Genomic DNA, 13,215 nt, shown 5'->3' on the forward strand with positions numbered 1-13,215 from the left:
TGCCACCTAAAATAGACATACAAAGCAGAACAAGCAAGGCCGTCACAGTTCTTAGATTTTACAAGAAGGGGACACAGAAATAATCGGCTGTGAAAGTTTACTGGCAGTTATGGATGGTTTCATTCCTGCCATGCTCTGCAGGATCCGAGGGAACAGAAGAGACCTTTGGAGGAGCATCTTTTAACAATCCACCTCTGGGGCTTACATCATCTTGGCTCCTGGTAAATTTTGACATGAATGTGCCACACTGGCAGCTACTAACCAACAGGGGCTGGGACCAGTCTGCATGATTTATCTCATACAGAACTTGTTAATGCTATGATCTTAGGAATCTAATCACCAAGGTGAGGCAGCCTGCAGTACTGACCTTACCATCCATGACCCTTCTTCACAGATGCCCAGACTCAGGCAACCATGAAGAAGTTGTATTCAGAACCTGTAGGTTTAATTTCAGACCCTCAGGATGGCATCTAAGGCCAATCCATGAGCCGTTAAACCTCAAGGCATTTAGGACAAATCTGATAATCTTTGGTGTTATTGCCAGTAATTAAAGATGGCAACCGATGGGCTAAATGATAACACTCATACCCTTACATTCATAGGGTTTCTCTGCAGTGTGAATTCTTTCATGTCTACTTAGGTGTGAGGAAACAGCAAATGCTTTCCCACATTCTTTACATACGAAGGGTTTCTTTCCATTATGAGTTCACAGGTGAACATTAAGGCGTAAGGAATACAGAAATGCTTTGCCACATATCTTGCATACAAAGGGCTTTTCTCCACTATGGATTTTAAAATGTTTACTGTGACGGGAAGAAGTAATGAAGGTCTTCCCACATTCAACACATTCATAAGGCTTCTCTCCTGTGTGAATTCTTGTATGTTGAATAAGGCTTGTGGGCATAGTGAAGGCTTTCCCACATTCCTTATACTGATAGGGTTTCTTTCTACTGTGACTTCATATGTGTGTAGAAAGGCCCGAGTACCGAGCGAAGGCTTGGCCACATTCCTTACATTCATAGGGTTTTATTCCAGTGTGGGTTCTTACAGGTTCAATAAAGTTGATTTGATCTAGTGAAGGCTTTCCCACAGTACGTACACTTGTTGGTTTTACTCCAGTGTGAATTTGAATGTGATTATTAAGGCATGAGGAATTTCTAAAGGATCTTCCACATTCTTTACGTTCAAAGGACTTCTCTCCTTTATGAGTTTTCACATGTGTATAAAGTTGAGAAAAATTAGTGAAGGATTTCCCACATTTCTTAGTCTTTTTGGATTTCTTTCCTGTATGAACTGTTACACACTGCTTTAGGTGTGAGGAAGCTGTGATGGCTCTCCCACATCCTGAAATTCACAGTTTCTCACCAGTGTGGATTTCCGTGTGATTATCAAGGCTCACAAAATACTTAAAGCCTTTTCCACATTCCTTGCATTTGTAGGATTGTCTTGCATTGAGAATTTCAAGATGTACAGTAAAGCCTGCAGTTAGAGCAAAGATTTTTCCACATGTATTTAATTTGGAAAGTTCCTGTCCAATAGAAGCTTTCTTGTGCACACTGAGGACATCTTTTCCATAACAATTACCCTGAGAAGTGTTCCCTTCATTCTGAGCTCTCACATGTGTCTTAAGGCAAAACTGTTCACTGAAGACCTCTCCACAATTCTTACAGTCACAGAGTTTCCATCCACTGTAGGCTCTTGTCATTCATATCCCATTGAATATTTGATTCTTCAAAAAACCCTGCTGAAGTGATGACCATTTGGTTCTAGGATGTATTTCCCTTTCTGACAACCATTTGCCAGGTAGTCCACCACCATCCTTTCTACCTTTGTCTTTTCTTCAAAAGGGCAGATTGGTTCCCCAGAAAAAAACCCATGGGACAAATCAGTGGCTGCCATCCTCTGAAGCTGATGGTGCAATGTGCCTCAGTGCTCCCTTCCTTGATGCCAAGATCGCCTCTGGGCAGCCTATGAATCTAGGTGGATAGAGGCAATCTCCATTCCTCTTTGTACAGGGTTATTTGCCGTCCACAGCTGAGGTGAACTCCACCCCCATAAAGGCAAAACCACACTGACCAAGTGGAGCCAGTGCTGGAAAAGCTGTTCCTCCTTAATCTTATTTCTAGGATGCAGTATCATTTCAGAAAAACTATACCATCCATCACAGTTTGCACTCTGATTATCAGACTGAAACTTCACAGGATGAGGATGTGCTTTTGTGTTTTAGAGAGACTTTAAAATTTGGGATTTCTTTTATTGCCATTTGTTCGTATTTTTAAGTCACATTTCAGCAAACTGGTGATTTTGTGGTTTGTTACAGGTGGAAAATGAATTGATTTACTATGTTCATGATGACAGCGAGAAGCTTCATGACAATTCACCATCTTTGCAAATAGCTCAGAGCTTGGAAAACAGTCTTCCCCAAACTCTTTTTGTGACTGTTGAATCTGTAAATGATGACGCTCCGGTGGTAACAGCCAATAACATCCTTCAGATAAGTGCTACCTGCTTTTGACTTATCGTAAGACCCTGAGGGCTACCAATTTGATTTTCATTTATATTATTTCTAATGATAAATAGTAAGACCTATGACTGTGTATATAGTTAACAAGTTCCCACTGGTTTTAAATAAATATTACTTATTACTTGGGTGTTCTGCTGGGTACTGTTGGGAGACAGGAAGGAATCACAATGAGTTACCTTCATATTCTGTTTCATAAGCAGCACCACCCTGAGGCATGGCTGTTTCAAGGCAGGTGAGGGAGGTGCATGCATGTGGGCAGCCTCTGCCAGGCTGGCAGCATCGTGGTTAAGAGAACGGCTCTGTAGTGGATGGATAGATCTGGGGATGAGCCCTGGCTCCCCAGTATTAGCTACGTGACCTTGGGCAAGTTACTTAGTCTGCTAATTTGCTCTCATATGAGTGGGGGGAAATGGAGGCAGAGCTGTGCGGATTAAATGATAAAATGATGTGAAGCTCTCATGCAGTGCTTGATGCATGGTTAAGGCTAAATGATAACTCTTATTACTGAAAAAAATGCTCCAAGGCCATATCAGTTTTTGGGTAAAATAGCCACTACTGAGTCATGGGACAGTATTTTTCTGGTTCTGGGAGCCTCAGTCTCCCTTTGCTGTCAGATGATCCCCCAGGGCTACTTCCCAAGTGCTCACAGTAAGTACCTCTTGGTTGTGCAGGGTGTCTGCCATTTTACACCTCTCCTGAGCAGGAGCCCTGAGGTGATAGCTGCTGCTGTGGCTTTTGTTGCCCACACAGAGAGGATGATGTGCTGGAAGCCTCCTGACACCAGTGGCTCCATTCCCTGCCACAGCAGCACTACCTGCTACACCAGCACCACCAGCATTGAAGCTGGCAAACCCTTCCATGCCAATTTACACTCAAGTATCCAAAAACTTCCATTTAATAGATTTTCGTGGTTTTCATGTACCCTTTCTTGCTGTCTCTTCTTCTAAGAACCTGTGCATGAATCCATAAGACTGCCTTGAAGAAAAACTGTAACTAATACAATAAGTGCTCAAAAAGTAAGTATTTGCTGTAATTACGTGCCAGGTACTTCTCTAAGGGCTTAAGCCAGCTGAGATATGTGCTACCATTTGTCTTGTTGGACAGATGAGAGAACTGCATGACCATTGAACAACAGGCTGAGGATGGAAGGACAGCATGGAAGCCTGATGGCTCCTACATCCCTTTGTCCATGATCTCCAGCAGTGCCTCACGCAGAGTAAACAGGAAATATTTGTTGAAGGAATGAATGAATGGAGATATAAACCATCAATTCCCCCAGCACTGGTCCATGTTTTCTAGACCAGGTTTCTATCTTGACTCTCTTCCTTTAGTATGACTGTGTTTCTGGGAGAAGCTTTAGCCTCTCACACAAATGAGCCCATAGTGGGCTCATTCATCAAGTATGTCAAGACATGGGAATCTGAATGTGTTCAACTTGAAATTTGGTTGAGATGAATGTTCCCACATACATATTTGGCAATTTCAGCCTTGTTTATACTGCTCATGAGGGTCAAGAGTTAATAATAGATTATTTAGAAGGTCAGAGGAAGTTGTATGGTCAGAGGTGCAGAAAAGGTGGATGTGAGAAAGATTTTATGGTTCTGTCTGGCAATGGTACCTCCCTTTGGGTGATGGAGAGCTTGAATATGTGGTGGGGCTTTTTTGTTATCACATTGACTGGAAGATGCTACTGTATTTAATGCCTGAGGGCCAAGGATGCATACTATTTTCAATGTATGGGCTAATCCTACAAAATGAAGAAATGACCCACCCGAAGCGTTGATAGTGTCCTGTTGAGAAACAGTCCAGGAAGAACTTGGGAATTACAGTACACAGGCCCCATCAGGCTTGCTGCCTGCTTGTTTGCATGGCCTACAAGCTGAGAATGGTTTTTATAGATGAACATTTGCAACCAATTTAATTATAGGAAACATTAACTTTGAAGCTCATGTAAGCAAAATGCTTTCCCTGAAAAAAGAATTCCATTCTTCTCAGTAGTAGGCGTCTATTACAAAAACAAATTACATTCAATTATTATTATTATTATTTTGAGATGGGGTCTTACTCTGTCAGACAGGCTGGAGTGCAGTGGCATGATCCCAGCTAACTGTAACCTCCACCTTTCAGACTCAAATGATCCTCCCACTTCAGCCTCCTGAGTAGCTGGGACCACAGGCACATGCCACCATGCCTAGCTAATTGTTTTTTATTATTTTTGATAGAGGTGGCCCAGTCTGGTCTCAACTCCTGAGTGCAAGTGATCCTCCTGCCCCAGCCTCCCAAAGTGCTGGAATTACAACTGTGAGCCGCCACACTTGGCTCAATTATTATTATTATTATTTGAATTTTATCGGTAAAAAATTTGTGAAAACACTTTTTTCTTGTTATGTAAGTACCCATAAAATATCCTCTGTTTTGTCTCATGGCCCCCAAAGCCTAAACTTAGTTCTGGTTTTTCATAGAAAATATTTGCCAGCCCACATATATACCATGGAATACTATGCATTCATTAAAAAAAATTAGTTAATGTCCTTTGCAGGGACATGGATGAAGCAGGAAGCCATCATTCTCGGAAAACTGACACAGGAACAGAAAACCAAACGCTGCATGTTCTCACTCATAAGTGGGAGTTGAACAGTGAGAACACACGGACACAGGGAGGGGAACATCACACAGCAAGGCCTGTCGGGAGGTGGGAGCAAGGGGAAGGAGATCATTAGGACACATATCTAATGCCTGAGGGGCTTAAAACCTAGTCGACAGGTTGATGGGTGCAGCAAACCACCATGGCACATGTATACCTATGTAACAAACCTGCATGCTCTGCACATGTATCCCAGAACTTAAAGTAAAAAAAAAAAAAAAGAAAAAAAAAAAAAGAAAATATTTGCCAACCCTTGCTATAGACCAGCACTATCTGGTAGAACTTTGTGTGGTGATAAAATGTGGTATCTGTGCTTCCAATACAGTAGCCACCAGTCACATGCAGTTGGAAAGTAGTTGAAATAAGACTAGTATGATTAAGGAATGAAATTTTAAATTTTACATAATTTCACTAGTTTACATTAAATTTAAATAGTCTCATCTACCTAGTGGCTACTGTATTGAACAGTAGTATTCTAAACAGTAAGGGATGGGGCAGATTCTGGTAGGCAGAGGCAAGAATGTGTTCAAAACTACATTTACAGGGCAGGGAGAAAACTAACCCACTAGAATCAAAGATCCATGTTTCACAGCATAGGCTGGAAATGAGGGCCTCGGATTCTAGGAAATGATTTGGATGATTTTGTAGCCATGGGAGAACATGCAGATATATTCTATCTGTGTGGAGTGGCTGAGGGAACATAGAGCTTCCAAAGCCACTTTACCCTCATAATGTTTTAAAAAAGAAAAGCATGATACTGTTTTCATCATTTGAGCAATTTTCTCCCTTTCCTTCAGACAGCCTTTCATCCTTTTCAGTGTGATCCCAGATTGACTTTTAAAGTACATCTGCATTTATCCTTCCTCCCTCTGTTTCCGAAGTTCATTACCATCATGGCTAAAGAATAAGAAACCAATGTAAGTCTCTGACTGGCCATGTGGCTGGATTTAGTTTTGACAGTGTTGCCTAATAGCCACTGATGTATCAGGTTGGTGCCAAAGTAATTGCAGTTTTTGTCACTGAAAATAACGGCAAAAACCACAATCACTTTGGCATCAACATAATAGATCAACTGATCTAAAATAAACACATCTATGTATTGTATATTCTATAGTATATATGCTATTTTCATATGTATTTATAAATGTGTAATGCATATGCATAAACCAATATGATATAATATTTTTTATGTATAATCTCTCAGTTAAAAAGAAGACCAAATGTTATCCCTAACCTTGTTTTACAGGTGAGTAAACTAGAACCCAGGAAGTAGTGTGCAGCCTAAGGTGATGTAACTGGTTGGTTGTAGGGGTCTCCTGACTTCTAGTCTGATAATTCTGTGACCCTGCTTTCTTTACTGTGCTTTTCTGGGGGGGCTATTGTGGAGGATTTAAAAAATGGACCATTTTAACTAACAAAATAATGGTTAGGGCTAGTATTATTCTAACCCAATAGATCTCAAAGGTTATTTTCTAAGTGGCAAGGATGATCTAGACCACCAAGCTACAGATTGGCACAGCAGATGCACCATCTCTGGGTGGTGGTGATACAAACAGGAAAACAGTCTTTGGTGAGAGTGGTGGCCACATAGGTAACAGGGAGAGACAGAATGACAGCAGGGAGAATAGCGAAGAAATACGAAGCAGTAGACCATTGACCTTAATTTATAAAGCACCCTAGGGCCAATTAAAAGATTGTGCAGGCATAGCCAGGAACCCCCCAGAGGCTATGTAACTAGTGCACTTTACAGGGTTAAAAATTGTAAGGGTTTTTATTTGTTCAAAACAATTGGATCTAGAAATAGGCTTTTTAGTGCTTTTAGTTATCTTAGAGCTTGATTGATTATTCAGTCTTTATATTTTAAGTGAAAAATTAATAATGTTTTTACCTTAAGAACTTGTCACATTATTGTTTGACTCCACAGTATGGCTCAGGTAATCTGGGATGGTCTGTTCCAGTTGGCCACAATTTAGGCTGCCCCACTGTTTTCAGCCATATCTCCCCACCCCACAGATTCATGTTGTAGTAATGCCTCCTGAACTCTCTCTGCAAAGTGATCTGGGAAATAGGTTGGCAGCTACAACGAGGAATTTTAGGTGTCAATTGTTATTAAATATAGTTATAGAAGTTTACATTTATTGTGTGCTTCCCAAGTACCAGGCCTCTTCCGTAACTGGTGTCATTTTCACAGCCCTCTAAGGAAACGTCTATGATTCATAACCTTACTTATACTGCAGGAACACTGAGGCACAGAGAGGTAAAAAGGAGGCGTGGACTTGATGCTAAGTCTGTCTGAACCTGACATTTTGCCCCCACATTCTGACACTTTTCCCTGCTCCTCTCGACTGACTCAAGCTCTTTCAATGCATCCAGTTGTCAGGGGGTGTCTTTATTAGCAAGAAAAAGAAAAGTACCACAGCTGCTGTGCCTCTTGCTTCTACTGAAGTGGCTTTTATGGGATAGAGCTGTAGCAGTTGTTATCAGCATGTATGGGTTTACCCGGGAACCTCAGTAGAGGCTTTGGGCATTTGGCTACATGGTACAGAATTGCAGGATGAGAGAGACGCAAGAGAGGGAATGGGGAGGTTGAGATGTAGAAAGATACTGGAGAAGTGCTGGAGTTGACCAATGAAGGAGAAAACCAAAGGATAACTAGTAAACTCTTAGGCCTCTTTAGGAATTGAAGCTCCATTTTGGGCTTGGCTTTCAGTTCCTAAGTCTCATATGATGCACCATCAGTTTAATATCAACTTTACGATATTAAATATACCTGTCAAATTAGGATGTTCAGAAACGTTAAAACGTGAGAGGGAAAATATGTACCCTAGACTTTGTCTCTATCCTTCCTTGGAATTAGGGAGAAACAGTCTCCATCAGACACTGCAGGGTTGCTTCAAGGGTCTGCCCAGACCGCCTCTCTCCAACCTTGATATAAGCGTGTTTTCTCTCAAGGAAAAAAGAAAGACTAACTGTGGCCGAGGACTGTTTCCTTTATTCTTACCTTATTCCCTGGATAGTCTGGATCCAGTTCAGGAAGTGCATGACTTCCCAGTTTTTGAAGGATGTGTCATTCAATGCTGGCTCTTTCTGAGTTTATTCATTTATTTATCAGTATAGAAAGTTGTTCCTTACCTTGAAGGTTTTGGATTAAAATTGGGAGAATGGAGTTTAAGGTTTGTAAACTGCTCATGTGAACTTCAGCAAAATATCTCTGGGCATTACTTTCCTTAATAGCAAAACCCCGGGGATGGGGTATTGTTTTACTTGGTGATCTCTCAATCCCTCCCAGTTCTAATGCCCTATGAGTCTATGGCTGTAAAGCTTGTTGATATTCTCTGGTTGAAGCTGGACTTAGACAGATGGAGAAGCAGTAGAGCTGCCATTTTACATTGGATAGACTCACTTTAGTCTAGACTAGGTGGAGGTTTTACATTTCAGATGAACCATTTCCCTTCTCTTTGACAAGCGTACAAATAGTTTTGGTTTTCAAGTCAGTGTGTCTAACGTCTCAAGGTGACTAGGTACTACTGTGGGACATACTAACTAGCCATGTAAAGATGTAGAAGAAGTTTTGGGAGGACTTTCTTGATTTTTTCTTAAATGAAAGAAATCCAAGAATTTGTTTCTCGAATTCTAAGCAATGGTCATGGCGTGCTAAATGAAAGTCTTCCCAAACCAAGGTGTTTTAGCTTATTTGCCAAATAATTTTTTGTTTGTTTAAATTATGACTATTGTGAATAATGACTTTTGGGATTTTATTGATTTTTAGTCATGTGGTACACAATTTAGTTAGACGGCTTCCCTTTAAGTGTGGGTGTGTTACCTCCTCTGGGAAGGTAGCCTAGTTAGACTACAGCTCCCCAAGCTTCTAGATGTGATGCTCTCAAAAGAGACCTTCTCTAACCACCCCAGAAGAAATAGCATCATGCCATCCTTTATCCCTGGACTCTTATTTATTATTTTTTTTTAGTGCCAACCACTCTCTGGTATTAAACAAATAAGCAAATCTGTTTTGTGTCTCCTCCCATAAATGTAAGCTCCATTTGGAAGGGGCTTTATCTGTCTTTTCCCTGTGGTGTCCTCAGTGCGTGGCATGGTATCTGGCACATTATGGAGGCTCAACAAATACTGAGTGCCTAATGCCTTCATGGAGCTTATGTTCAGTAGGGAAGACAATACAATTATTTTATAAATGGAATAAGATCTGCTCTACTCTTCAGTAAAGCACTTGAGGAGATAGAGAATGACTGCAATTAAAGAATACTGAGACTACAGAGATGGTAGTCAGGGAAGGTCTGTTCAAGGCGTGGAGGCTTGTGTGTGGGTGGCTTCGAAGATCTCCCCCACTGATTTGCAAGGACTCATAGGATTTAGCATACTCATGGCTAAGATTTATTACCATGAATAATGTGAAGCAAAATCAGCAAAGGGACCCAGCACATGAGGTGAAGTCCAGAGGAAACTGGGTCAAGCTCTAAGAGTCCTTATCCAGGAAAGTCACCTAGGATGCACTTAATCCCTCCAGCAACGAGTTGTCATGACACATGCAAAGTGTTGATACAGGGGAAGCTCATGAGATACTGGGTGCCCAGGATTTTTATTGGGAGCCGGTTAGGTAGACACGCTCTGCTTAGTATGTACCCAAATCCCTGACCCCTAGAAGGAAACAGGTGTCCAGCATAAACCACATGATTTATACAAGCAGTTTAGACACAGCGAGCCTCCCTTATAATTTAGGGAAAGTTTTATATCAGCATGGGAAACTTTAATAGCCAAGTTCCCAGACACCAGTGCAGTGCCAACCTTGTGAGCAGGGCTTTCTCAGGACAGGCAGCCTTCAGCCTGTGAGTGAACTCTTTTCTGAGTAAAGATGGGAAGCTGGGGGAGGGTGATTAGACTGGGAAGTGAGGAGTCATAGGAATATTAGAGGGAAGAGCACTTGAGGCAGAAGAATGATCAAGGGCAAAGACAGTGAGTCTGGAGCGTGTTTGATGACATGCAAAGCTCATGTGACTGGAGCAGATGGAGGGAGGAGGAGAGTGAATAGATACCTCTCCATGGTGAGAGTTGATTTCTGGGCATAAGGACCCCCCAACGCCAGACAGTTTTGTTCCACAGGCCTTTCAGAGATAATGACAGAGAAGCAGGCCAGCACTTATTGAGCCCCTGCTAGGAGTCAGGCTCATTTCTAAAAGTATCACATAAGTGGTTAAATGATTTCTCATGTAATTCTCTCAACGACTCTTGAAATAAAACGAAGACTGCAACAGACTTGGGGCACAGAAAGGTTAAGTCACTTGACCAAAGTCATATGGTTAGAAGAGTGGGTGGGTCTTGTGGCCAGGTTGTCTTTGTCCAGAGCCCCCACTCTGCTATCTACAATGGGAATGCTCTGTAATAGCATTTTAAAACTGCAGGTTGCAACCTGTGGAGTGGGCTGTGAAATTAATTGAGTCAGAACCAATTTTTAAAAAAATTAAATAGAATGGGTAGTATCAGAATGTGTTGTGTATAATGAGGGTAAATATTGTTTTTGTGAAAATTTCACTTGATATATATAGAGTTTGAAACACACACACATACGAATATACATATGTATACTAAGTTGCTTTGTAAAATGTATTCTTTAGTTTTGGTATTAATGAAAAAACATTGTAAGCCACTGACCTAGCAAAGCTAGATTCTTTTATAGATATGAATCACATTTTTTTCATCACTCCTCCTGTTTCTGGGCTAATCTGTCCTTTTATGGGATTGAGTCAAGTCCCAGAAGTTCATCTACTGGAACTACTATCCACCAGGACACTCGAAACTGTACTATAGGGTAATGCTAGAGTTGACACAGCCTATAACAACCCCCAAGTCCCACTTTATCAGGATACGTCACTGCACATAAGAGGGCTCTGTGTTCTATGTGGGAGTCAGATTGTTTCCCTCAGCTTTGACGTCTCCTTGTGACTTCTCAAGGTCCCAGCCCTGCCTGCAGGTTAACCCTGCCTGCCCTTGACCCTGACCCTCTGCCTTGTTCATTTCAGCAGGAAAGGAGATTGGGATGGAAGTACCAGCGACACTGTCTGCAAATCTGGCAGATCCACTTTATATACTGCTGTTGTGGTCCAAAGTTATGAAGGAAGAAAAATAATACATTATGAAATTTTAAATATTCCAAGAAAAATGGATGTAGATGAGGGTATATAATCGCAGTGTTGCTTTCTTTGTGTCTATAGTATAATGTGAATGAAATTGCTGTCAGGATTTTAGAATGATGAAGTCTTGTGCACTGAAATTTTATGATATAATCACAATGGCTATTACCAATGTCAACATAATTTAAACTTGATGAATAAGAGCCAGGAGGCATCCAGGAATTGGCCTCGCTGATTTTGATAGCCTGTGTAGGCAATTGATGACATTTAAGACATCCTTTTAATTTCTGCCCCTCATTTTTTTATTGGAGTGTGGTTTCTCTTTTATCCACTAGAATGTATAATAACAATGGCAAATGAGCATAGAAACTTTCCTGAAAGACTGTGTGTATTGATCAATTGCAGACTGTTCTCATAAGTTGATAACCTTTAACATTATTAAATAATTTTCACACATCAGGTGTGTCTACTTTTTTGTGAAAGCTAATAGATAAAGCATATGCATTTTATCAAAATAGTAGAGCCACAAGGATGCAGTTTTCAATAACATAGTTTCTCCAAAGTTATGGTTACGAGTTACTTCTTTCCAGGCAAAGTTTTAAACTTAGGAGATTATTTCAGACAGTGACATTTCTTATTTCTATATTTCAGAGCATATCAAACAGTAATAATAACAACAATTTACATGGTCCATTACATGATCCTAACAATAGTTATTACTTACATCATACTTACAATGCCTGGCATTGTTCTATGCACTTTACATTTACCCAGTGAATCTTCAACAACTCTCTGAGATATGATTTTTATTTCAAAGATGAGAAATTTGTAGGCTTTGACACTTCTCCAAGGTCCAAAGCAGAAGGGCTGCTGGTGGCAGCAAGTGGCAGAGCTAGAATGCGAGTTGGAGCTGGAACCACAGTGTTCTCCCACTTCTTCCTTCATAGTTAGCGAAGAAGCTCAAGGACCTGGTTAAGTACAGAAAGAAAGTATTGCTCTTATTCTAATTTTAAGGTGGAGTTAAAGATCAAGAGGTTATTTGCCCAAAATAACAAAATTAGTGGCGGAGTCTGGGGCAAAGGCAGTTATGCAAATGCAAATGTGATAAAGTCTTCAGATTCAATGCTGTTTCTCACTTTTCAAATAGCATGTTCTCAAGACATTCGGATTATCCTGCATGATGACTCACTCTCCCTACTTGTCATCTGGGCCTGGAGGAGGTGGCAAGAAAGTCTGTCTGCAGCCTAAGTGGGAGAAGGAGGTGGGAGCGTGGGGGCAGAGTTGCTGATAACATCTCAGACTCTGGGGGGAGTTCATAGCCAGCAATCTGAGTGTTAACCTCTGTGTCCCACCATTTCAGACACACTTCTTTCTCCTGACGAAGTAAAACATTTCCTTAAGCCACGGGGCTTTCGGCTGGCCTCCAAGGTCATTCGATGGTACAAGAAATCATTTGTGTCCCAACAAACTGGAATTGGGAATTGGAGTTAGACCATCTTGGGTCAATCCTTTGCATTTTACTCTGAAATATATTCTACTGCGTATTTTTGTATTCAAATATGATCAGTGAATTTTGTGCATACCTGATAAAACATGTTTTGTCCACAAGGGGGCTTCATTTTCCTATTTTTCAAGTTTCTCTTTCAGTAATACTATACGTTTTGTTTTGTTGATTTTATACTGAAAATAGAACCATTTGCTTGCTTTTGAGAAATACTTGTCATCACTAAAGGAGCTTTGAGAGCTGGGCAGAGTAGAAGAATTAGGGCAGCAAAGTTTGAAATGCCAACTGAAGTTCTTGGGGGACCAACAGTGGGAGAGTGAATTCATGAGCATTTCACATCCCTCGTATGAAACTCAAAAAAGTCTGGGTTTTTTTTTTTTTTCTTGAGACGAAGTCT

At 40.9% G+C, this 13,215-nt stretch overlaps 1 pseudogene across 1 annotated transcript; it reads right to left on the reverse strand.

Annotated features, from left to right (window-relative positions):
- Window positions 1–568: 568 nt before the first annotated feature.
- LOC105553463 lies at window positions 569–2,094 on the reverse strand (annotated as a pseudogene). Its single transcript, XR_001008150.1, has one exon. The product of XR_001008150.1 is annotated as a zinc finger protein 561-like (transcript).
- Window positions 2,095–13,215: the final 11,121 nt, after the last annotated feature.

This window comes from Mandrillus leucophaeus, unplaced genomic scaffold, assembly GCF_000951045.1.
Source record: "Mandrillus leucophaeus isolate KB7577 unplaced genomic scaffold, Mleu.le_1.0 Scaffold597, whole genome shotgun sequence".
Lineage (NCBI taxonomy): Eukaryota > Metazoa > Chordata > Mammalia > Primates > Cercopithecidae > Mandrillus > Mandrillus leucophaeus.